This window comes from Adiantum capillus-veneris, chromosome 22 (assembly GCF_014529385.1).
Source record: "Adiantum capillus-veneris isolate H3 chromosome 22, ASM1452938v2, whole genome shotgun sequence".
In the NCBI taxonomy this organism is placed as follows: Eukaryota; Viridiplantae; Streptophyta; class Polypodiopsida; order Polypodiales; family Pteridaceae; genus Adiantum; species Adiantum capillus-veneris.
The window spans coordinates 119,100,769-119,127,146 of NC_140952.1; the positions used below are offsets into that span (position 1 = coordinate 119,100,769).

The 26,378-nt window shown below is 38.7% G+C and overlaps 1 pseudogene; it reads right to left on the reverse strand.

Moving 5' to 3' along the window:
* Window positions 1-5,892: 5,892 nt before the first annotated feature.
* On the reverse strand, window positions 5,893-6,463 carry LOC147430108 (uncharacterized; annotated as a pseudogene).
* Window positions 6,464-26,378: the final 19,915 nt, after the last annotated feature.

The window sequence follows — 26,378 nt, forward strand, 5'->3', positions numbered from 1 at the left end:
GATGTTTTGCATTCAGAGTAATGCCTTTTGGGCTCACCAATGCTCCTAGCACCTTCATGAGATTCACAATATTTGTATTTCAGCCATTCTTTGGAAAATCCATAAGAGTCTTTATGGATGATTTCTGTATTTATAGGTGTAGATCAATTCATTGCCAAAAGGTTGAAGAGGGGCTTAAGAGGCTCCATCAATTTGGGGGACAACTCAACCCAGAAAAGTGTCATATCGGTGAATCTCAGGTGGTTTTGCTAGGCCATGTGGTTTCTTCACAAGGAATTCAAGTGGATCCCTCTAAAGTAGAGGCCCTTTTGTCATTATCTCCACCAACAACAACTAAGGAGCTAATGACCTTCAACCACAAAGTGAGGTTTATGTATCGCTTCATCCATCTCCTAGAAGAAGCCATCGCCCCTTTGCATAGGTTGGCAAGCCAATCTACATTTGAATGGGGGAGGGAACATGCAAAATGTTTTGAGGAAGTGAAGGGCATTCTTAGCTCTCTCCCAATCCTAATGCCACCAGATCCAAAGGAGACCTACTATGTCACTCCAAGTGTAGGTTTCGAAGCAATTGGTGTTGTTTTGATACAAAAAGATCCTAAAACATCATACATGAGGCCGATCTATTTTGCAAGCAAGGTGATGACTCCGGCCGAGAAGGGATACACTGAAATGGAGAAAGTGGTCTTTGCAATCTTGTTTGCGGTAAGGAAGTTTCGATCGTATCTTCTCCCCGTGCCATTTGTTTTTCTCACCTTAGAGCACAATCTACCATATGTAGTACAACACATGAGCCTCTCATCTAGAATAGCAAAGTGGGTGCTTGAACTCCAAGAATTTGAATACACTTTCCTTGTAGAAGATAGCACAAGAGCAGGACTTGCAAACATTCTCACCTACAAAGTGAGAGAAAGGGAAGGATCACGACTACAAAGAGAGGAAGGCTCAAAACAGTTCAAAGTAAAGGAGATTGATAATGCCCATACTTTATGCTTTGACGGAGCTTATCAACGCCAACAAGACAAAGCAGCAGGGGGAATCATCATTTTGAACCCAAAAAAGGAGGTAATGGTTAGAAAAGGTATCACTCTACCCAATGTTCACTCTAACAATGAGGCTGAGTATGCTGCTCTAACCCTTGGGTTAGAAGAATACAAAGAATTAGGCATACAAAGACTTATTATAAAAGGTGATTCTTTGCTAGTGGTTAGGAAAATCCAAGGGACTTGGAGGTGCAAGAATCGTACATTGTTTGAGTGGCTTAGTAGTGTAAGAGCTTTGATGAAGGGTTTTAAAGCAACACAGGTACAACACATTGTTAGAACTCATAACAAGGAAGCAGACTTACTCGCAAATGAAAAGCTTCAAATGGCGGTAGGAGGTGTGAAACTATATGAACCGAAATATCAAGGTCAAGAGGAGCTAAAAGACATTATCTTCTTTCTACAAGCAGGTGAGTGTCCCAAACACTTAGACAAGGTGCAAAGACATAGTCTAGTTAAGAAGGCTACACCTTACTAGTTGATTGGAGATGATTTATATCACAAAGGGAAAGATTTGGTCTTGAGGAGAGTACCAGGTGTGCAAGAGATAGAGAAAATTCTTCTTTCATGTCATGATGATGTCTGTGGTGGTCACTTTTCTCAAGATATTACAAGTAGGAAGATTTTACAAGCAGGGTTTATTTGGCCGAGCTTACATCGTGATGTCCAATATTGGTGTAAGGCATGTAAGCCATGCCAAATTGCTGGGGATAGATGACTAACATATGAGCCTCGAGTCCCAATAATATCTTATGGCCCTTTTGAAAAGTGGGGTGTGGATGCAATAGGTCCCCTACCTCGTACTTCTACAGGGAAGGTTTTCATCATCATGGGTGTTGACTACATGACACGATGGGCGGAAGCAACAAGCACAACCCGAATCACAGCTGAAGAGGTATCAAAGTTTATTTTTGATCATATTTGTAGTAGGTTTGGAACACCCCTAGAAATCTTATCAGATCGAGGCTCGGGTTTTAGGGCTGACCTTCTGAATGATCTCTTGAGGAGGTTAACAGTGAAACACTTGCATTCCACACCCTACTATCCTCAATGCAATGGATTGGTGGAAAAAGTGAATGGAATGATATGTAAGATCATTTCTAAGTAGGTTGTGGACCGGCCTAATGATTGGGATCGCCATTTGACGGCTGCTCTTTGGGCGTATAGGACATCTTTCAAGGTATCTACCCAATTCACCCCTTTTCATCTAGTTTATGGACAGAAAGCACTTCTCCCCATTGAGGTAGACCTCTCAATCTTGCGTGTTCTTGCAAGAGTGGCAAAAAAACCAAAAGAGGTTCTACATGAAAGGATCTTAGATCTCCAACGACTTGAGCTAGATAGAGAAGAGTCCATTGATCACTACATCACCAAAGCGACAAGCCAAAGGGATAAAATCAACAAGAAGCTCAAGAGGAAAGGATTGAAGGAAGGTATGTCGGTTCTTCGCTATGATAACCGACTTGATACTCGACTTGACAAAATTTTTTGCAAACATGGGAGGGACCTTTCATGATAAAAACAAAGTTTGGGAATGGTAATTACAGATTAGCAGATTTATCAGGAAAACTCCACAAGACCAGAGTCAATGGATGGAGATTAAATCCCTACTTTCAACGTATCAATCCGTTGATAGGCAGTCATCTGCCTACATCGTCTAATCTCCAAATTGTCATGGCTCCCTTAGGCTTGGAAAATGATCCACCTGTTTTTAAAGCTTTGATGTGCAAAGAAGAACCAGCCTTGGAATCTGAACATACCCAAGGCAACCCTCCCATCTCCGATTTATGGGATTGAGGTAATGACAAGCAGGTCTAATGGAGTAAAAGAGTGCATGACACTCCTCCTATTGGAAAAAAAAAAAAGTGGAAAAGGAAAAATGCCGAAAAAAAAGAGAAAAAAAAAGAATAAAAAGAAGCAACACCGTCCTCCTAAAGATATGAATATCTCTAGGCTTGGGGGAGGGTTTATATGAGGGGCATAAAATGGTAACCATCTTTTTGCAACATTTGTCAGCCTACTCCACGTCCTCTTTCTCATATGTGTATATATTTTTCTATGCTATTAAGTTATCTAGAGTAAATTCCACCTCTTCGTTTAACCTTTGTGGCGACACATACATTATACTCTTCCCAAAAATGTCACCTTAGTCATATATTTATATTACCACTCTTTTCTTTTTTGCTTTGTAAATAGAATAAGCATACAATAACCAACTATATACCCCCAAACTTTCTTACCTCTTGTGAATTAGTAGTAGAATAATAATATATCCATCTTCCACCCCATATAGATAAATTCCCATGGAAATCAACTCTCCACTTGTCTTTACCAAAGATTATGGTCCCTCTCTACAAGTCTTCTATGCCCCCTACATAGGTGGCCCAATATCTCTTAAGAATATACATATAGTTTCTCTCCTTTCAAAAAGACTCCAATTGTATATTCTTTTCACAAGAAACTAATATTGGGCCCTCTTCTATTTGTTTAAGCATCATAGCCTTTTGAAAAAGCATGATTCCCCTTGGATGCATACAAGCAAAGGACCCATACAAGAAGACTTGGAAGCAAAAGGTTCCCTAGCCTTGTGTGGACCTTCCAAACCAAATTCCTTGATGCATGGGTGTGAAGAATATTCCAAATTCATATCAAACATGTTGAGAAGGTCAATTTTGCCTTTTGAAGCATGTCATTCCGAGCTACAGGTAAAAAGTTATGGTCAAAATAGTGTAAATCTGTCAGATTTGCAGCAAAAGGGAGCTGTAAATCAAGAGGGTGAGATCTTATTTTTCCCCTACTCATCTTCTAGAAGAGAAATGAGTGTTCAAGGTCACTTGCATGTGATGGAACCAACCTAAGGATGCTTTCTAAATGCCAAGACAGACAAGTTGAGATACCCCGCAGGAGCCACCCGTAGGGCCTCATGGTGGGGCCCACCTACATTATGCACCCCTATGGAGCCTTCACGGTCTAAAATGATATTTTTGGTGAATAAATAGTCCCTTTTATGTCCAATATTCAATGAGTGGTCAAAGGACACTTAATTAGATCTAATCACTTACTCTAATTAAGTGTAGCATAATCCCACTCCTACACAACTATAAATAGCCCCCCTTGGAGAGACTCAAGGACACACAGCTATATTTTCAACTTCATGTTGTTTCTTGATCAATAGTAGAGAAAACCCCAACTCTCCCTCTTTCACATCCTCCCTCCTAACCCTCCTCTTTGGAGGAAGTGCAACTCTATTCTCCACTCTTTCGATTCTACAACCTCTTACTCCATCAACCCAATAAATCATTTGTAGCACCTCAATAACTTTGTAAATACATCATGATCTCTCTTATGGTTATGTTAATGATCATGAAATCATCTTCAAAACTTTCAAGTGTCGCAATTCGTGATGGTTAGCCAGCGTTTTTCCTCCCCTTAAAAGGTGTGCGAGAAATCAAGTAAGTGTTCTATTCTCAATTTACCATTGGTTTGTTTCTCCACACTTATTCAATTGGTCTAAAGAAATTTCTCACTTCAACTCTCTTTTTCTTCATTACATATGCATGTGGCTACCTCTCATGGTGATTTTATTTGTGTCATGGCATTGCATAGATGGAGATGCGCTCTCTATGCAAAGTGTGTTAGTTTGATGTAAGTGATTCTCTTGTGTGTTTGAGAGGCAAGTCTTGTGCGCATGATTTTTTGATGAGTGCTTGAGAGAGGAAGAGTTTGGATGTATTATGGGTATTCTTATGGGGAGAAGGTGAATGCTATTCCACAAATTGCATATTTCATTTTGATGCACAGCATTGGGTCGCATAATCGTTGATGGTGTTCAAGTGTCCAAAGTGTATATAGAGTAAGGGGGTTTTCAAAGTGTGTTGCTTGAGTGGGTGAGTGAAAGTGTTATTTTGATTGGTTTACTTCTCCACTCCGAAAAGAAGGTGGTGCCCCAAGTAGTGTGCGTACCTCTTTACGAACATTTTGTGAGGGTAGGCCCATTGGTTTGGGTTTAGAGGCCCCATTTGAAAAAGCTCGCCCTCAGTATAACATATATTTGGGCTCATAATTAGACCATGAGTACTATTTATATATCGTGCCAAATTTTTGTCTTCTACATCACCAACAATATATATCTCATCGTCCACACAATTGACATTTGGATCCTCCAGAAGTGAGTACCTAGATGTCCTTGGAGATATCTTTCACAACTTCTTCCAAGTATCATGGAAATACTTATCACCACCATAATGGAGAATAGTCATACCCTTTTGAAGATGTGTATGCACAAAAAGCCCATAACCAGCTCCTTGTGTATTGGAAGCTCGTACTTTAGAGATCATACCACTTATCTCAAAGACTTTATCCTTTGGAATGGGAAAAGTTTGTATACCAAGAGGATCATCATGCCACACATACTATAAAAGACATTGTATTTTAATATCTCTTATCATTTTTGAGTCTGCAATAGATTTTTTTAAACATATTTTGGTTAAAAAATGTCAAACGTTGTAGACTATATGTTTTAGTTAAGTTTTTTATGTCACGAAGTATCAATTCAACGTAAAAAAGAATTAATGTTTTGTATGCCAATTTACATTAAAATATTTTTTAGTAGATATGTTACTTCAAATTATTGATGTAATAAGTAATGATTTATCTTTCCTACAATTTTAAACTATTAAAAAAAGGTTCACTGCATGATACTTTTGAGCAAAATTAAAGTCAAAGATCTTAAATCAATGATTAGTATACTTAACAATATACATGATGAACTATCATCACATTTTTTAAAAACAATATCAAACTTATTTCAAAATAAAAAGCTTAATTACATGACAAGTGGGTATAGAAGCTTAGCTCATACTTGCTTCAAGGTTCAAAAAGTCTGTAACTAGTATGGGTGTCTCACTTGTTGATGCTCCTACCGTATTTGATACTCGTTGGTCATCAATGGGCTGATCTAATTGATCACTTTGAAGTTTTGTCCATTTTTTGACATCATCATGCTGATTTGCAAAGCTCAAAAGTCTTGTTTTAAGCTTTCTTTGGTCGTCAATATTGTCCACAAGGCACAACACTTTCCTTTTTTTGCTTGAGTCCCAAGTCTGTTATGTAGCCATCACTGAACATGTCAATAAGCTTTAAATCTTCTTTGCGATACTTTTGAATGGATTTCTTGATTGTCAGCTCATTCTTGAGTTGTAGAAACTCTATATCTGACAATTGACTCGCACTTCCAAAATCTCGATCAAGGTGTCTTGCATCTAGTATTATGGATTATGTCCCTAGATTTAAAGAACTAATAAGTCCCTCAAAGGTATCTTCCTTGCTCAAGAACACAAGTGTGGTGAAGAATTGTATAGCACCAGTAAATTCCAAATACTTCACATTGTGCAATGCCCCAACAAATTGTATTTTGACCATGTTTGTCATACTTTTCAAAGTAGACTGTAATTGCACATAGTCTTTATTATTCAAAAAATAAAGGATCGCACATTGTGGTTCTGTTGACCCACCTACAATAGCCATAATTCCATCTATGAGATCTTTGAATATTTTAGCTCACCATTGTAGATTGCTCTCCAAATCACGTGTGTTGTTCAAGATACACAATCCTATAGGGATAGGGTTGTTTAGATAGCGCTCTAAGTAAGATCTTCCCTCCATTTGAAAACTAACAACATATATAGACCATGGAAGATGTATAGTTGAATCTGATTTGTCTTTCATGATGTTGATCGTCCATTGGATATATTTTCTTGCCTCTTCAGGAAAATCAATCTTCTTTGTACCACGTTGTAGTTGTGATGTGAGCCAAGTATCACAGAGTGTCAAGAAATGGGAGTAAACAACATCATTAATGTTGTATGTGGTAGAAAGCTTCTCCCATTTTTCACATGGATTCTCCTCATTGAGAAAATTGAATTGCTCAAGCAACTCATCTTGAATAATTCAATCTTGTTTCAGTTGCTTGATAACATCAGTCATGTCCATTACACCTGGTGTGTCCTTTGCACCCTTAGACAAAACAATCATTCCACTCTCTATTTTTGTTTGAATCTTTTCTACTTCATCTTTGTCTAGACCACACAAAACTCTAAAAACTGTGGCCGTGGCTTCTTATTCTCTCCCTCTAATTGCTCTATGATCTTCAGCCATCGATCATAAATAGGATCAGAGTAAGTGACCATATGATCTTGTTTGGTGATGAATGATGCACCAGCAGAAATCCTTGCCATTTTAAGAAATGCCTACAAAACCCAAAAAAATTAAATCTAAGAAATTTAGTTGTTTTATCATTATATAACCATGAGGGAGAAAGAAAAAAAAAACTTACATCCCAAGGTGTGCGAGATTCTGCACCTTCCTTTTCACCAATGTTTGGAGGTGATGGGCGTTTTTGAAATATCCACTGAATGCAAAGATGCTTGAGAATGTCACTGTAAGGTTGCTTAACATATAGCGCCTTGGCCTCCTTATTTGCTATGGCTGATATGGATGTTGCAACTTGTGGGGATGGATCTACAACAATCCGGGCCTTTCTTTTCTCATAAACTTGTATTAGATCCTTGGAGCCACCATCCTTTTTCATTTCTTGAAATCTTAACATTTTGGTTGCATAAATGAGTGTTGTCCATCAATGATCCAAAACTTGTAGTCAACAAGTCTTTCTTATTCTACCCCAGTACGTGTCATTGGAACTCCAGACTTTTGGCCACAATTCTTTACAGAAATTAGATAAGCACATGATGAAGGCCGATTTGCACTTGCTCCAAAGAAGAGCATACAATTTTGTACTTGATCAGGCTTTAGATGACGATAATTATAATGATCAAGAGCAAGAAAACAATTAGTGATAGGAATCTTGTATTCCTTATACTTGAAAGGGAAGTATGCCGAATACTTTTCCATGCCTCTTGTAGCACTCTTCTTTGCTTTTTAGACCTCGTTCTCTAAGCGATCAGGCTCCACAAACCTTAATAAGGGTTGATTGCTTGTGTCATTTGATGTCAAAATGGCCTTATCTACATCTGAAATATGAGCTGTTGTAACACCCCTTGCCTTTTTGATTGTGGTCTTCTTAATTTATTTCTTATTCTTCACTTGCTTGCCTTTCAAAGCAATAATAATTGCATCTTGTAGCCTATCTACAGTGATATCAAATAGATCTATCATTAACATCCCAACCTTGTGAAAACATTGTCTCTCCCTTGTCTTTGACCATTTTTTCAACGACATAGGAATTTGCCAATAGTTGGTACTCAATATTTCCAGGTATCCCAATGTTAATGCACTATGATGTCAGGATGTTCTTCAACTGTTGAAACACTTGCAGAGACTACCTGTGCTAGATCATCAAATATATTCTCATCTTTGTCACTAGCCACAAAGACATGCACTTTATGAAATTGTGCACCTTGCACTCCATAAACGTATAAGTACCATTTTCTCTTATCATCACTTGCAAAGTCAATATTAATAAGAACCATCAGAGATTTTTGTTTTTGAGCCATTTGTTCTCTGAAATTGAAGAAAACACAAATAAATAGTTAGAAATTATAATGACACATTGAATGTAATAACACTTTGAAAGCGTATAAATTAAACTGACACATAAGATTATAAGTACACTCTTCAAGACTTTTAGATTCTAAACTCAAATTACTTATCCAATCGAGAAATTTGATAGCCAAAGTAGGTGTATCCTAGATCCCATAAGTCATCTAGAATAAATTTTTCAAGGTAGGTTATCTTGAATACTTTAAATTAAACCATTTGAGATGAATTTTCAAGATTATATCCATCTTCGATCCAGCACTTGTCCATTCTAACCAAGCCTTCAAAGCAGGGTGCATTAAACATCCACCACTTGGCCATTATAACAATGGCTTGAAATGTGGATCCAATTGTTGGTGTCTCCTAGATCCACCACTTGGCCATTCTAACCATGTCCTAAAGTTAGGTAGATTCAACACATATCCATGATAACACTTGTAATTTTACACAATGTCAGTGGGATGAGTAGATCCTAGATCCACCACTTGTTCATTTAGAGTAAGAATTGGTAAGTAGGGGCATCAAAGATCCACCACTTGGCCATTATAACAAAGGCTTGAATTGTAGATACAATTGTTTGTGTCACCTAGATTCACCACTTGGCCATTCTAACCACGTCTTAAAGCTAGGTGCATTCCGTACTTGGCCATAATAACACTGGTGAACTTACACAATGTCTATGGGATGAGTAGATCCTAGATCCACCACTTGGCCATTTAGACAACAATTTGGGAATTAGATAAATCAAATATCCACCACTTGGCCATTAGAATGAAGGCTTGAAGTGTGGATCCCATTGCTGGTATCTCCTAGATCCACCACTTGGCCATTCTACCCATGCCTTGAAGGCAGTGCATTCAACAATTGGCCATCATAACACTTGTAATTTTACACAATGTTTGTGGGATGAGGAGATTCTAGATTCACCACTTGGCCATTTAGACTAAGAATTGGGAAGTAGATGCATCAAAGATCAACCCCCTGGCCATTATAACAAAGTCTTGAAATGATATCAAATTGTTGGTGTCTCCCACCACTTGGCCAGTTAGGTGGATTCAACACTTGGCCACAATAACACTTGTAAATGTTTGTGGGATGAGTAGATCCTAGATGCACCACTTGTCCATTTAGAGTAAGAATTGGTAAGTAGGTGCATCAAATATCCAGCACTTGGCCATTATAACAAAATCTTGAATTGTAGATACAATTGTTGATGTCACCTAGATTCACAACTTGCCCGTTCTAACCATGTCCAAAAGTTAGGTGCATTCAACACTTGGCCATCATAACACTGGTAATTTTACACAATTTTTATGGGATGAGTAGAACTTAGATAAACCACTTCGCCATTTAGACTAAACTTTGAGAACTAGAAACATCAAAGATCCACCACTTGGCCATTAAAATGAAGGCCTGAAGTGTGGATCCAATTCTTGGTATCTCCTAGATCCACCACTTGGCCATTCTAGCCATGCCTTAAAGATATTGCATTTAGCACTTAACCATGATAACAGATGTAATTTTAATCAATGTTTGTGGGATGAGTAGATCCTAGATCCACCACTTGGCGATTTAGACTAAGAATTGGGAAGTAGTTGCATCAAAGATCCACCACTTGGCCATTATAACAAAGGCTTGAAATGTAGATCCAAATGTTTGTGTCTCCTAGATCATCACTTGGCCATTCTAACCATGTCTTAAAGTAAAGTGGATTCAACACTTGGCCATCATAACACTTGTAATTTTACACAATGTTTGTGGAATGAGTAGATCCTAGATCCACCACTTGTCCATTATAACAAATTCTTGAATTGAAGATACAATTACTGGAGTCACATAGATCCACCACTTGCCCATTCTAACCATGTCCAAAAGGTAGGTGCATTCAACACTTGGTCATCATAACAATGGTAATTTTACACAATGTTTGTGGGATGAGTAGAACCTACATTAACTACTTGGCCATTTAGACTAAAATTTGGGAACTAGATACATCAAAGATCCACCGCTTGACCATTAGAACGAAGGCTTGAAGTGTGGATCCAATTGTTGGTATCTCCTAGATCCACCACCTCGCCATTCTATCCATGCCTTGAAGGTAGGTGCATTTAGCACTTGACCATGATAGCACTTGTAATTTTAATCAATGTTTGTGGGATGAGTATATCCTAGATGCACCACTTGGCCATTTAGACTAACAATTGGGAAGTTGTTGCATCAAAGATCCACCACTTGGCCATTATAACAAAGGCTTGAAATGTGGATCCAATTGTTGGTGTCTCCTAGATCACCACTTCGCCATTTTATCATGTCTTTAAGTTAGGTGGATTTAACACTTGTCCATTCTAATCATGTCTTTAAGTTAGGTGGATTCAACACTTGGCCATCATAACACTTGTAATTTTACACAATGTTTGTGGGATGAGTAGATCCTAGATCCACCACTTGTCCAGTATAACAAAGTCTTGAATTGAAGATACAATTATTGGTGTCACCTAGATCCACCACTTGGGCATTCTAACCATGTCCTAAAGCTAGGTTCATTCAACACCTGGCCATCATAACACTGGTAAATTTACACAATGTCTTTGAGATGAGTAGAACCTAGATCCACCACTTGTCCATTTATACTAAAATTTGGAAATTAGATACATCAAAGATCCACCACTTGGCGAGATTGAAGGCTTGAAGTGTGGATCCAATTTTTGCTGTCTCCTCGATCCACCACTTGGCCATACTAACCATGTCTTCAAGTTAGCTGCATTCAACACTTGTAGTTTTACATAATGTTGGTGGGATGAGTAGATCCTAGATCCATGACTCGGCCATTTAAACTAAGAATTGGGAAGTAGGTGCACCAAAGATCCACCACTTGGCCATTAAACAAAAGCTTAAAATGTGCGTCCAATTGTTGGTGTCTCCTAGATACACCACTTGGCCATTCTAACCACGTCTTAAAGTTAGGTGGATTTAGCACTTGGCCATCATAACACTTGTAATTTTATAAAATGTTTGTGGGATGAGTAGAGCCTAGATCCACCACTTGTCCATTTAAAGTATCAATTGGTAAGTAGGGGCATCAAAGATCCACCACTTGGCCATTATACTAAAGGCTTGAATTGTAGGTACAATTGTTGGTGTCACCTAGATCCACCACTTGGACATTCTAACCATGTCCTAAAGTTAGGTGCATTCAGCACTTGGCCATCATAGCATTGGTAATTTTACACAATGTCTGTGGGATGAGTAGACCCTAGATCCACTACTTGGCCATTTAGCCTAAATTTTGAGAATTAAATACATAAAAGATCCACCACTTGGCGATTAGAACGAAGGATTGAAGTGTGCATCCAATTCTTGGTATCTCCTAGATCCACCACTTGGCCATTGTAGCCATGTCTTAAAGGTAGGTTCATTCAACACTTGGCCATCATAACACTTGTAATTTTATACAATGTTTATGGGATGAGTAGATTCTACATCCACCACTTGGCCATTTAAACTAAGCATTGGAAAGAACGTGCAACAAAGATCCACCACTTGACCTTTATAACAAAGGCTTGAAATGTGGATCCAATTTTTGGTGTCTCCTAGATCCACGACTTGGCGAGTTAGGTGGATTCAACACTTGGCCATCATAAAACTTGTAATTTTACACAATGTGTGTGGGATGAGTAGATCCTAGATCCACCACTTGTCCATTTAGAGTAAGAAGTGGTAAGTATGTGCATCAAAGATCCACCACTTGGCCATTATAACAAAGGATTGAATTATAGATACAATTTTTGGTGTCACCTAGATCCACCACTTGGCCATTCTAACCATGTCCTAAAGCTAGGTGCATTCAGCACTTGGCCATCATAACACTAGTAATTTTACACAATGTTTATGGGATGAGTAGATCCTAGACCGACCAATTGACCATTTAAACTAAGAATTGGGAAGTAGGTGCATCAAAGATCCACCACTTGGCCATTATAACAAAGGCTTGAAATGTGGATCCATTTGTTGGTGTCTCCTAGCTCCACCACTTGGCCATTTAGGTGGATTCAACACTTCGCCATCATAACATTTATAATTTTACACAACGTTTGTGGGATGGGTAGATCCTAGATCCACCACTTGTCCATTTAGAGTGAGAATTGGTAACTAGGTGCATCAAAGATCCACCACTTGGCCATTATAACAAAGGATTAAATTGTAGATAAATTTTTTGGTATCACCTAGATCCACCACTTGGCCATTCTAACCGTGTCCTAAAGTTAGGTACATTTAGAACTTGGCCATCATAAAACTGGTAATTTTACATAATATCTGTGAGATGACCTGATCCTAGATCCACCTTTGGGCCATTTATACTAAAATTTGTGAAATATAGACATCAATGATCCACCACTTCGCCATTAGAATAAAGACTTGAAGTGTGGATCCAATTGTTTGTATCTCCTAGATACACCACTTGGTCATTCCAGACATGTCTTAATGGTAGGTGCATTCAACACGTAGCCATCATAACACTTGTAATATTACATAATGTTTGTGGGTTGATTGGATCCTAGATTCACCACTTGGCCATGTGAACTAAGAATTGGAAAGTAGGTGCATCTAAGACCCACCACTTGGCCATTATAACAAAGGCTCGAAATGTGGATCCAATTGTTGGTGTCTCCTAGATCCAATTGTTGGTGTCTCCTAGATCCAATTGTTGGTGTCTCCTAGATCCACCACTTAACCAGTTAGGTGGATTCAACACGTGGCCATCATAGCACTTGTAATTTTACACAATGTTTCTAAGATGAGTATATCCTAGATCCACCACTTGTCCATTTAGAGTGAGAATTGCTAAGTAAGTGCATCAAAGATCCACCACTTGGCCATTATAACAAAGGATTGAATTGTAGATAAAAATTTTAGTGTCACCTAGATCCACTACTTGGCCATTCTAAACATGTACTAAAGCTAGGTGCATTTAGCACTTGGCCATCATAACACTGGTAATTTTACATAATGTCTGTGGGATGACCAGATCCTAGATCGACCACTTGGCCATTTATACTAAAATTTGTGAAATATAGAGATCATCGATCCACCACTTCGCCATTAGAATAAAGACATGAAGTGTGGATCCAATTGTTTGTATCTCCTCGAAACACCACTTGGCCATTCCAGCCATGTCTTAAAGGTTGGTTTATTCAACAAGTAGCCATCATAACACTTGTAATATTATATAATGTTTGTGGGATGATTAGATCCTGGATCCACCACTTGGCCATTTAAACTAAGAATTGGGAAGTAGGTGCATCAAACATCCACCACTTGGCCATTATAACAAAGGCTTGAAATGTGGATCCAATTGTTGGTGTCTCTTAGATCCACCATTTAACCAGCTAGGTGGATTCAAGACTTGGACATCATAACACTTGTAATTTTACACAATGTTTTTGGGATGATGAGTAGATCCTAGATGCACCACTTGTCCATTTAGAGTAAGAATTGGTAAGTAGGTGCATCAAAGATCGACCACTTGGCCATTATAACAAAGGCTTGAATTGTAGATACAACTTTTGGTGTCACTTAGATCCACCACTTGGCCATTCTAACCATCTCCTAAAGTTAGGTGCATTCAACACTTGGCCATCGTAACACTGGTAATTTTATAAAATGCATGTGGGAGAGACCCTAGATCCACCACTTGGACATTTAAACTAAAATTTGGACATTAAATAAATCAAAGATCCACCACTTGTCCATAAAAACAAATACTTGAAGTAAGTAGATTCTATATCCACCACTTGGCCATTTAGATTAAGAATTGGGAAGTAGGTGCATCAAAGATCCACCACTTGGCCATTATAACAAAGGCTTGAAATGTGGATCCAATTTATAGTGTCTCCTAGAACCACCACTTGTCCATTCTAAACATGTCGTAGAATTAGGTGGATTCAACACTTGGACATTTAGAATAGATACTAGATCCACCACTTGTCCATTTAGCGCAAGAGTTGGTAAGTAGGTGCATCAAAGATCCACCACTTGACCATTATAAGAAAGGCTTGAATTGTAGATACAATTGTTGGTGCTACCTAGATCAACCACTTGGCATTCTAACCATGTCCTAAGTTAGGTGCATTCAGTACGTGGCCATCATAACACTGGTAATTTTACACAATGTGTGTGGGATGAGTAGATCCCAGATCCACCCCTTGTCCATTTGGAGTAAGAACTGGTAAGTAGGTGCATCAAAGATCCACCACTTGACCATTATAACAAAGGCTTGAATTGTAGATACAATTGTTGGTGTCAGTTAGATCCACCACTTGACCGTTCTAGCCATCTCTTATAGGTAGGTGTAGTGAGCACTTGGGCATCATAACAGTTGTAATTTTACACAATGTTTGTGGGATGAGTAGATCCTAGATCCACCACTTGGCCATTTAGACTAAGCATAAGGAAGTAGGTTTATCAAAGATCCACCACTTCTCCATTATAGCAAAGGCTTGCAATGTGGATCCAATTGTTGGTGTCTCCTAATTCCACCACTTGGCCATTCTAACCATGTCTTAAAGTAAGGTGCATTCAACACCTGGCCATCATAACGCTTGTAATTTTACACTAGGTTTGTGGGATGAGTAGATTTTAGATCCACCACTTGGGAATTTAGACAAAGAATTGGGAAGTAGGTGCATCAAAGATCCACCACTTGGCCATTATAACAAAGGCTTGAAATGTGGATCCAATTTTTGGTGTCTCCTAGATCCACTACTTGGCCATCAAGGTGGATTCAACACTTGCTATCATAACACTTGTAATTTTACACAATATTTGTGGGATGAGTACATCCTTGATGGACCACTTTTCTATTTAGAGTAAGTATTGGTAAGTAGGTGCATCAAAGATCCACCACTTGACCATCATAACAAGGGCTTGAATTGTAGATACACTTGTTGGCGTCACTTAGATCCACCACTTGGCTATTCTAGCCATCTCTTAACGTAGGTGCATTTAGCACTTGGCCATAATAACACTTGTAATTTTACACAATGTTTGTGGGATGAGTATATCCTAGATCCACCACTTGGCCATTTAGACTAAGAATTGGGAAGTAGGTTCATCAAAGATCCATCACTTGAGCATTATAACAAAGGATTAAAATGTGGATCCAATTGTTAGTGTATCCTAGATCCACCACTTGACCATTGTAACCATGTCTTAATGTTAGGTTCATTTAATACTTGGCAATCATAACACTTGTAATGTTACACAATGTTTGTGGGATGAGTAGATTCTAGATCCACCACTTGGCCATTTAGACTAAGAATTGGGAAGTAGGTTCATCAAAGATCCATCACTTGGGCATTATAACAAAGGCTTGAAATGTGGATCCAATTGTTAGTGTCTCTTAGATCCACCACATGGCCATTCTAACCATGTCTTAAAGCTAGGTGGATTTAAGACTTGGCCATCGTAACACTTGTAATTTTACACAATGTTTGTGGAATGAGTAGATCATAGATCCACCACTTGTCCATTTAGAGTAAGAATTGGTAAGAAGATGCATCCAAGATACACCGCTTGACCATTATAACAAAGGCTTGAATTATAGATACAGTTGTTGGTGTCACTTAGATCCGCCACTTGGCCATTCTAGCCATGTTTTAAAGGTAGGTGCATTCAACACCTGCCCATCATAACACTTGTAATTTTACACAATGTTTATGGAATGAGTAGATCCTAGCTCCACCACTTGGCCATTTAGACTAAGAATTGGGAAGTAGGTTCATCAAACATCCACTACTTGTCCATTACAACAAAGGCTTGCAATGTGGATCCAATTGTTGGTGTCTCCTAGATCCACCATTGGCCATTCTAACCATGTATTAAAGTTAGGTGGATTCAAAACTTGGCCTTTATATCACTTGTAACTTTACACAATGTTTGTGGGATGAGTAGATTCTAGACTCACCACTTGTCCATTTAAACTAAGAATTGGGAAGTAGGTGCATCAAAGATCCACCACTTGGCCTTTGTAACAAAGGCTTGAAATGTGGACCCAATGTTAGTGTCTCCTAGATCCAGCGCTTGGCCATTTAGACTAAGAATTTGGAAAGAGGTGCATCAAAGATCCACCAGTTGGCCATTTTCACAAAGGCTTGAAATGTAGATCCAATTGTTAGTGTCTCCTAGATCCACCACTTTGACATTCTAACCATGTCTTAAAGTTAAGTGGATTCAAGACTTGCCCATCATAACACTTGTAATTTTACACAATGTTTGTGGGATGAGTAGATTCTAGATCCACCACTTGGCCATTTAGACTAAGAATTGGAAAGTAGGTATATCGAAGATACACAACTTGGCCATTATAACAAACTCATGAAATGTGGATCCATTTGTTAGTGTCTCCTAGATCCACCACTTGGCCATTCTAACCATGTCTTCAAGTTAGGTCGATTCAATACTTGGCCATCATAACACTTATAATTTTACACCATGTTTTTGGAATGAGTAGATCCTAGATCCACCACCTGTCCATTTTATGGTATGAATTGGTAAGTAGGTGCATCAAAGATCCACCAGTTGACCATTATAACAAAGGCTTGAATTGTAGATACAATTGTTGGTGTCACTTTACACAATGTCTGTGGGATAAGTAGATCCTAGATCCACCACTTGTCCATTTAGAGTAAGAATTGGTAAGTAGGTGCATCAAAGATCCACCCCTTGACCATTATAACAAAGGCTTAAATTGTAGATACAATTGTTGGTGTCACTTAGATCCACCACTTGTCCATTCTACCCATGTCTTAAAGGTAGGTGCATTCAACACACTTAGCCATCATTACACTTGTTATTTTACACAATGTTGGTGGGATGAGTAGATCCTAGATCCACCACTTGTCCATTACAACAAAACCTTGCAATGTGGATTCAGTTGCTGGTGTCTCCTAGATCCATTACTTGGCCATTCTAACCATGTCATAAATTTAGGTGGATTGAAAAGTTGGCCATCATAACACTTGTAATTTTACACAATGTCTGTGGGATGAGTAGACTCTAGATCCACCACTTGGCCATTTAGACTAAGAATTAAGAAGTAGGTGCATCAAAGATCCACCACTTGGCCATTATAAGAAAGGCCTGAAATGTGGATCTAGTTGTTAGTGTCTCCTAGATCCACCACATGGCTATTCTAACCATGACTTAAACCTAGGTGGATTCAAGACTTGGCCACCATAACACTTGTAATTTTACACAATGTTTGTGGATTGAGTAGATCATAGATCCACCACTTGTCCATTTAGAGTAAGAATTGGTAAATAGGTACATCAAGGATCCACCACTTGACCAATATAACAAAGGATTGAATTGTAGATATAATTGTTGGTGTCACTTTGATCCACCACTTGGCCATTTTAACCATGTCCTAAAGTTAGGTGCATTCAAAACCTGGCCATCATAACACTGGTAATTGTACACAATGTCTGTGGGATGAGTAGATCCTAGATCCACCACTTGTCCATTTAGAGTAAGCATTGTTAAGTAGGTGTATCAAAGATCCGCCACTTGACCATTATCACAAAGGCTTGAATTGTAGATATAGTTGTTGGTGTCACTTAGATCCAACATTTGGCCAATCTAGCCATGTCTTAAAGGTAGGTGCATTGAGCACTTGGCTATCATAACACTTGTAATTTTACACAATGTTTGTGGGATGAGTAGATTCTAGATACACCACATGGCCATTTAGACTAAGAATTGGGAAGTAGTTGCGTCAAAGATCCACCACTTGGCCATTATAACAAAGGCTTGAAATGTGGATCCAATTGTTAATGTCTCCTAGATCGACCACTTGGCCATTCTAACCATGTATTAAATTTAGGTGGATTCAACACTTCGCCATCATAACACTTGTAATTTTACACGATGTTTGTGGGATGAGTAGATCCTAGATCCACCACTTGTCCATTTAGAGTAAAAATTGGTAAGTAGGGGCATGAAAGATCCACCGCTTGGCCATTATAACAAAGGCTTGAAGTGTAGATACAATTATAGGTGTCACCTAGATCCACCACTTGGACATTGTAACCATGTCCTAAAGTTAGGTGGATTCAAGACTTGGCCATCATAACACTTGTAATTTTACACAATGTTTGTGGGATTAGTAGATCCTACATGCACCACTTGTTCTTTTAGAGTAAGAATTGGTAAGTAGGTAAATCAAAGATGCACTACTTGGACATTATAACAAAGGTTTGAATTGTAGATACAATTGTTGGTGTCACCTAGATCCACCACTTGGGCATTCTAGAAATGTCTTAAAGGTAGGTGCATTCAACACTTGGCCATCATAACACTTATAGTTTTAGACATTGTTTGTGAGATGAGTAGATCCTAGATCCACCATTTGGCCATTTAGACTAAGAATTGGGAAGTAGTTTCATCCAAAGATCCACCACTTGTCCATTATAACAAAGGCTTGCAATGTATCCAATTTGTGGTGTCTCCTACATCCACCACTTGGCCATTCTAACCATGTCTTAAATTTAGGTGCATTGAACACTTGGCCATCATAGCACTTGTAAATTTACACAATGTTTGTGGGATGAGTAGATTCTAGATCCACCACTTGGCCATTTAGAATAAGAATTGGCAAGCAGATGCATCAAAGATCCACCACTTGTCCATTATAACAAAGGCTTGAAACGTGGATCCAATTGTTACGGTATCCTGGATCCATCACTTGGCCGGTTAGGTGGATTCAAGACTTGGCCATCATAACACTTGTAATTTTACACAATGTTTGTGGGATGAGTAGATCCTACATGCACCACTTGTCCATCTAGAGTAAGAATTGGTAAGTAGGTGCATCAAATATGCACTATTTGGCCATTATAACAAAGGCTTGAATTATTTGATACAATTGTAGGTTTCACCTAGATCCACCACTTGGCCATTCTAACCATGTCCTAAAGTTAAGTGCATTTAGCACTTGGTCATCATGACACTGGTAATTTTACACAATGTCTGTGCTGCGATGAGTAGATCCTAGATAAACCAATTGGCCATTTATACTAAAATTTGGGAATTATATACATCAACGATCCACCACTTGGCCATTAGAACGAAGACTTGAAGTGTGGATCCAATTGTTTGTATTTCCTAGATCCACCACTTGGCCATTCTAGCCATGTCTTAAAGGTAGGTTCATTCAGCACGTAGCCATCATAACACTTGTAATTTTACACAATGTTTGTGAGATGAGTAGATCCTAGATCCACCACTTGGACATTTAAAATAAGAATTGAGAAGGAGGTGCATTAAAGATCCACCACTTGGCCATTATAACAAAGGCTTGAAATGTGGATCCAATTGTTGGGGTCTCTAAGATTCACCACTTGGCCAGTTAGTTGGATTCAACCCTTAGCCATCATAACACTTGTAATTTTACACAATGTTTGTGGGATGAGTAGATCCTAGATCCACCAATTGTCCTTTTAGAGTAAGAATTGGTAAGTACGTGCATCAAAGATCCACCACTTGACCATTATAACCAAGGCTTGAATTGTGGATACAATTGTTCGTGTCACTTAGATCCACCACTTGGACATTCTACCCTTGTCTTAAAGATAGGTGCATTCAGAACTTGGCCATCATTACACTTTTAATTTTACACAATGTTTGTGGGATGAGTAGATCCTAGAGACACCACTTGGCCATTTGAATTAAAATTTTGGAATTAGATACATCAAATATCCACCACTTGGAAATGATAATGAAAGCTTGAGTGTGGATCCAATTGTTGGTATCTCCTAGATTCAGCACTTGGCCATTCTAGCCATGTCTTAAAGGTAGGTGCATTCAACACTTGGCCATCACAACACTTGTAATTTTACACAATGTTTGTGCGATGAGTAGATCCTAGATCCACCACTTGGCCATTTAGACTAAGAATTGGGAAGCAGGTTCATCAAATATCCATCACTTGGCCATTATAACAAAGGCTTGAATTGTGGATCCAATTATTCGTGTCTCCAAGATCCACAACTAGACCATTCAAACCATGTCTCAAAGTTTGGTGCATTCAACACTTGGCCATCATAACACTTGTAAATTTACCCATTTTTTTGTGGGATGAGTAGACTCTAGATTCACCCCATGGCCATTTAGACTAAGAATTGGGAAGTAGGTGCATCAAAGATCCATTACATGGCCATTATAAAAAAAGGCCTGAAATATGGATCCAATTGTTAGTGTCTCCTAGATCTACCACTTGGCCATTCTAACCATGTCTTAAAGTTAGGTGGATTCAAGACTTGGCCATCATAACACTTGTAATTCTACATGATTTTTGTGGGATGAGTAGATCCTCGATCCACCACTTGTCCATTTAGAGTAAAAATTGGTAAGTAGGGGCATGAAAGATCCACCGCTTGGCCATTATAACAAAGGCTTGAAGTGTAGATACAATTGTAGGTGTCACCTAGATCCACCACTTGGACATTATAACCATGTCCTAAAGTTAGGTGCATTCAACACTTGGCAATCATAACACTGGTAATTTTACACAATGTCTCTGGGATGAGTAGATCCTAGAGCCACCATTTGTCCATTTAGAGTAATAATTGTTAAGTAGTTGCATCAAAGATCCACCACTTGACCATTATAACAAAGGCTTGAATTCTAGATACAATTCCTGGTGTCACTTAGATCCATCACTTGGCCATTCTAGCCATGTCTTTAAGGTAGGTGCATTCAGCGCTTGGCCATCATAGCACTTGTAATTTTACACAATGTTTGAGGTATGAGTAGATCCTAGACCCACCACTTGGCCATTTAGACTAAGAATTGGGAAGTAGGTTCATCAAAGATCCACCACTTGTCCATTGTAACAATGGCTTGACTTGTAGATACAATTGTTGGTGTCACTTAGATCCACCAAATGGCCATTCTAGCTATGTCTTAAAGATAGGTGCATTTAGCACTTGGCCATCATGACACTTGTAATTTTACACAATGTTTGTGGGATGAGTAGATCCTAGATCCACCACTTGGCCATTTTGACTAAGAATTGGGAAGTAGGTTCATCAAATATCCAATGTTTGTGTGATAATTAGATCCTAGATCCACCACTTGGCCATTTTGAGTAAGAATTGGGAACTAGGTTCATTAAATATCCACCACTTTTCTATATCAACAAAGGCTTGCAATGTGGATCCAATTGTTGGTGTCTCCTACATCCATCCCTTGGCTATTCTAACCATGTCTTAAAGTTAGGTGGATTCAAGACTTGGCTGTCATAACAAATGTAATTTTGCACGATGTTTGTGGGATGAGTAGATCCTAGATCCACCACTTCTCCATTTAGAGTAAGAATTGGTAAGTAGGGGCATGAAAGATCCACCGCTTGGCCATTATAACAATGGCTTGATGTGTAGATACAATTGTTGGTGTCACCTAGATCCACCACTTGGACATTCTAAACATGTCCTAAAGTTAGGTGCATTCAACACTTGGCCATCATAACACTGGTAATTTTACACAATGTCTGTGGGATGAGTAGATCTTAGATCCACCATTTGTCCATTTCGAGTAAGAATTGTTAAGTAGAAACATCAAAGATCCACCACTTGGCCATTCTAGCCATGTCTTAAAGGTAGGTGCATTCACCACTTGGCCATCATAACACTTGTAATTTAACACAATATTTGTGGTATGAGTAGATCCTAGACCCACCACTTGGGCATTTAGACTAAGAATTGGAAAATAGGTTCATCAAAGATCCACCACTTGTCCATTGTAACAAATGCTTGACTTGTAGATACAATTGATGGTGTTACTTACATCCACCAAATGGCCATTCTAGCCATGTCTTAAAGGTAGGTGCATTCAGCACTTGGCCATCATGACACTTGTAATTTTACACAATGTTTGTGGGATGAGTAGATCTTAGATCCACCACTTGGCCATTTTGACTAAGAATTGAGAAGTACGTTCATCAAATATCCACCACTTTTCTATTACAACAAAGGCTTGCAATGTGGATCTAAGTGTTGGTGTCTCCTAGATCCATCACTTGGCCCTTCTAACCATGTCTTAAAGTTAGGTGGATTCAAGACTTGGCCGTCATAACACTTGCAATTTTACGCAATGTTTGTGGGATGAGTAGATTCTAGATCCACCACTTGGCTATTTAGACTAAGAATTGGGAATTAGGTGCATCAAAGATCCACCACTTGGCCCTTATAACAAAGGCTTGAAATGTGGATCCAATTGTTAGTGTATCCTAGATTCATCACTTGACCATTCTAACCATGTCATAAAGTTAGGTTCATTCAACACTTGGCTATCATAGCACTTGTAATTTAACACAATGTTTGTGGGATGCATAGATTCTAGATCCACCACTTGGCCATTTAGAATGAGAATTGATAAGTAGATGCATCAAAGATCCACCACTTGGCCATTATAACAAATCCTTGAAATGTGGATCCAATTGTTAGTGTCTCCTAGATCCACCACATGCCCATTCTTACCATGACTTAAAGCTAGGTGAATTCAAGACTTGGCCATCATAACACTTGTAATGTTACACAGTGTTTGTGAATGAGTAGATCATAGATCCACCACTTGTCCATTTAAAGTAATTATTGATAAGTAGGTGGATCAAAGATCCACCACTTGACCATTATAACAAAGGATTGAGTTATAGATACAAATGTTGGTGTCACTTAGATCCTTCACTAGGCCATTCTAACCATGTCCTAAAGTTAGGTGCATTCAACACTTGGGCATCATAACATTGGTAATTTTACACAATGTCTATGGGATAAGTAGATCCTAGATCCACCATTTGTCCATTTAGAGTAAGAAATGTTAAGTAGGTGCATCAAAGATCCACCACCTGACCATTATAACAAAGTCTTGAATTGTAGATACAAGTGTTGGTGTCACTTAGATCCACCACCTGGCCATTCTAGCCATGTCTTAAAGATAGGTGCATTCAACACTTGGCCATCATAACATTTGTAATTTTAGACATTGTTTGTGGGATGAGTAGATCCTAGATCCACCACGTGGCCATTTAGACTAAGAATAGGTAAGTAGTTTCATCTAAAGATCCACCACTAGCTTGTCCATTATAACAAAGGCTTTCAATGTGGATCCAATTTTTGGTGTCTCCTACATCCACCACTTGGCCATTCTAACCATGTCTTAAAGTTAGGTCCATTCAACACTTGGCCATCATAGCACTTGTAATTTTACACAATGTTTATGGGATGAGTAGATTCTAGATCCACCACTTGGACATTTAGACAAAGAATTGGCAAGTAGCTGCATCAAAGATCCACCACTTGGCCATTATAACAAAGTCTTGAAATGTGGATCCAATTGTTAGTGTCTCCTAGATCGATCACTTGGCCAGTTAGGTGGATTCAAGACTTGGCCATCATAACACTTGTAATTTTACACAATGTTTGTGGGATGAGTAGATCCTACATGCACCACTTGTCCATCTGGAGTAATAATTGGTAAGTAGGTACATCAAATATGCATTACTTGGCCATTATAACAAAGGATTGAATTGTCGATACAATTGTAGGTGTCACCTAGATCCACCACTTGGCCATTCTATCCATGTCCTGGTAATTTTACAGAATGTTTGTGGGATGACTAGATCCTAGATAAACCACTTGGCCATTTATACTCAAATTTGGGAATTATATATATCAATGATCCACCAGTTGTTGGCCATTAGAACAAAGACTTGAAGTGTGGATCGAGTTGTTTGTATCTCCTACATCTACCACTTGGCCATTCTAGCCATGTCTTGAAGGTAGGTGCATCCAGCACGTAGCCATCATAACACTCGTAATATTACACAATGTTTGTGGGATGAGTAGATCCTAGATCCACCACCTGGCCATTTAAAATAAGAATTGGAAAGGAGGTGCATCAAAGATCCACCACTTTGGCCATTATAACAAAGGCTTGAAATGTGGTTCCAATTGTTGGTGTCTTATAGATCGACCACTTGGCCATTATAACAAAGGCTTGAAATGTGGATACAATTGTTGGTGTCTCTTAGATCCACCACTTGTCGTTTTAGAGTAAGAATTGGTAAGTAGGTGCATCAAAGATCCACCACTTGATCATAATAACAAAGGCTTGAATTGTAGATACAATTGTTGGTGCCAGTTAGATCCACCACTTGGACATTCTACCCATGTCTTAAAGGTAGGTGCATTCACACTTGGCCATCATTACACTTTTAATTTTACAGAATGTTTGTCGGATGAGTAGATCCTAGATCCACCACTTGGCCATTTGAATTCAAATTTTCGAATTAGATACATCAACTATCCACCACTTGGCCATGATAATGAAAGCTTGAAGTGTGGATCCAATTGTTGCTATCTCCTAGATCCACCAGTTAAGTGCATTCAACACTTGACCATCACAACACTTGTAATTTTACACAATGTTTGTGGGATGAGTAGATTCTAGATCCACCACTTGGCCATTTAGACTAAGAATTGGTAAGTAGGTTCATCAAAGATCCATCACTTGGGCATTATAACAAAGGCTTGAAATGTGGATCCAATTGCTAGTGTCTCTTAGATCCACCACATGGCCATTCTAACCATGTCTTAAAGCTAGGTGGATTTAAGACTTGGCCATCGTAACACTTGTAATTTTACACAATGTTGGTGGAATGAGTAGATCATAGATCCACCACTTGTCCATTTAGAGTAAGAATTGGTAAGAAGATGCATCCAAGATACACCGCTTGACCATTATAACAAAGGTGGATCAAAGATCCACCACATGACCATGTCTTAAAGTTAGGTGGATTCAAGGCTTGAAATGTGGATCCAATTATTAGTGTCTCCTAGATCTACCACTTGGCCATTCTTACCATGTCTTAAAGTTAGGTGGATTCAAGACTTGGCCATCATAACACTTGTAATTTTACACCATGTTTGTAGGATGAGTAGATCCTAGATCCACCACTTGTCCATTAAGATTAAGAATTGGTAACTAGGGGCATGAAAGATCCACCGCTTGGCCATTATAACAAAGGCTTGAAGTGTAGATACAATTATTGGTGTCACCTAGATCCACCACTTGGACATTATAACCATGTCGTAAAGTTAAGTGCATTTAGGACTTGGTCATCATGACACTGGTAATTTTACACAATGTCTTTGGGATGACTAGATCCTAGATAAACCACTTGGCCATTATTACTAAAATTTGGGAATTATATACATCAACAATCCACCACTTGGCCATTAGAACAAAAACTTGAAGTGTGGATCCAATTGTTTGTATCTCCTAGATCCACCACTTGGCCGTTCTAGCCATGTCTTCAAGGTAATTGCATTCAGCACGTAACCATCATAACACTCGTAATTTTACACAATGTTTGTAGGATGAGTAGATCCTAGATCCACCACTTGGCCATTTAAAATAAGAATTGGAAAGGAAGTGCATCAAAGATCCACCATTTGGCCATTATAACAAAGGCTTGAAATGTGGATCCAATTGTTGGAGTCTCTAAGATTCACCACTTGGCCAATTAGTTGGATTCAACCCTTAGCCATCATAACACTTGTAATTTTACACAATGTTTGTGGGATGAGTAGATCCTAGATACACCACTTGACCATTATAACAAAGGCTTGAACTGTAGATACAATTGTTGGTAACACTTAGATCCACCACTTGGCCATTCTACCCATGTCTTAAAGGTAGGTGTATTTAGCACTTGGCCATCATT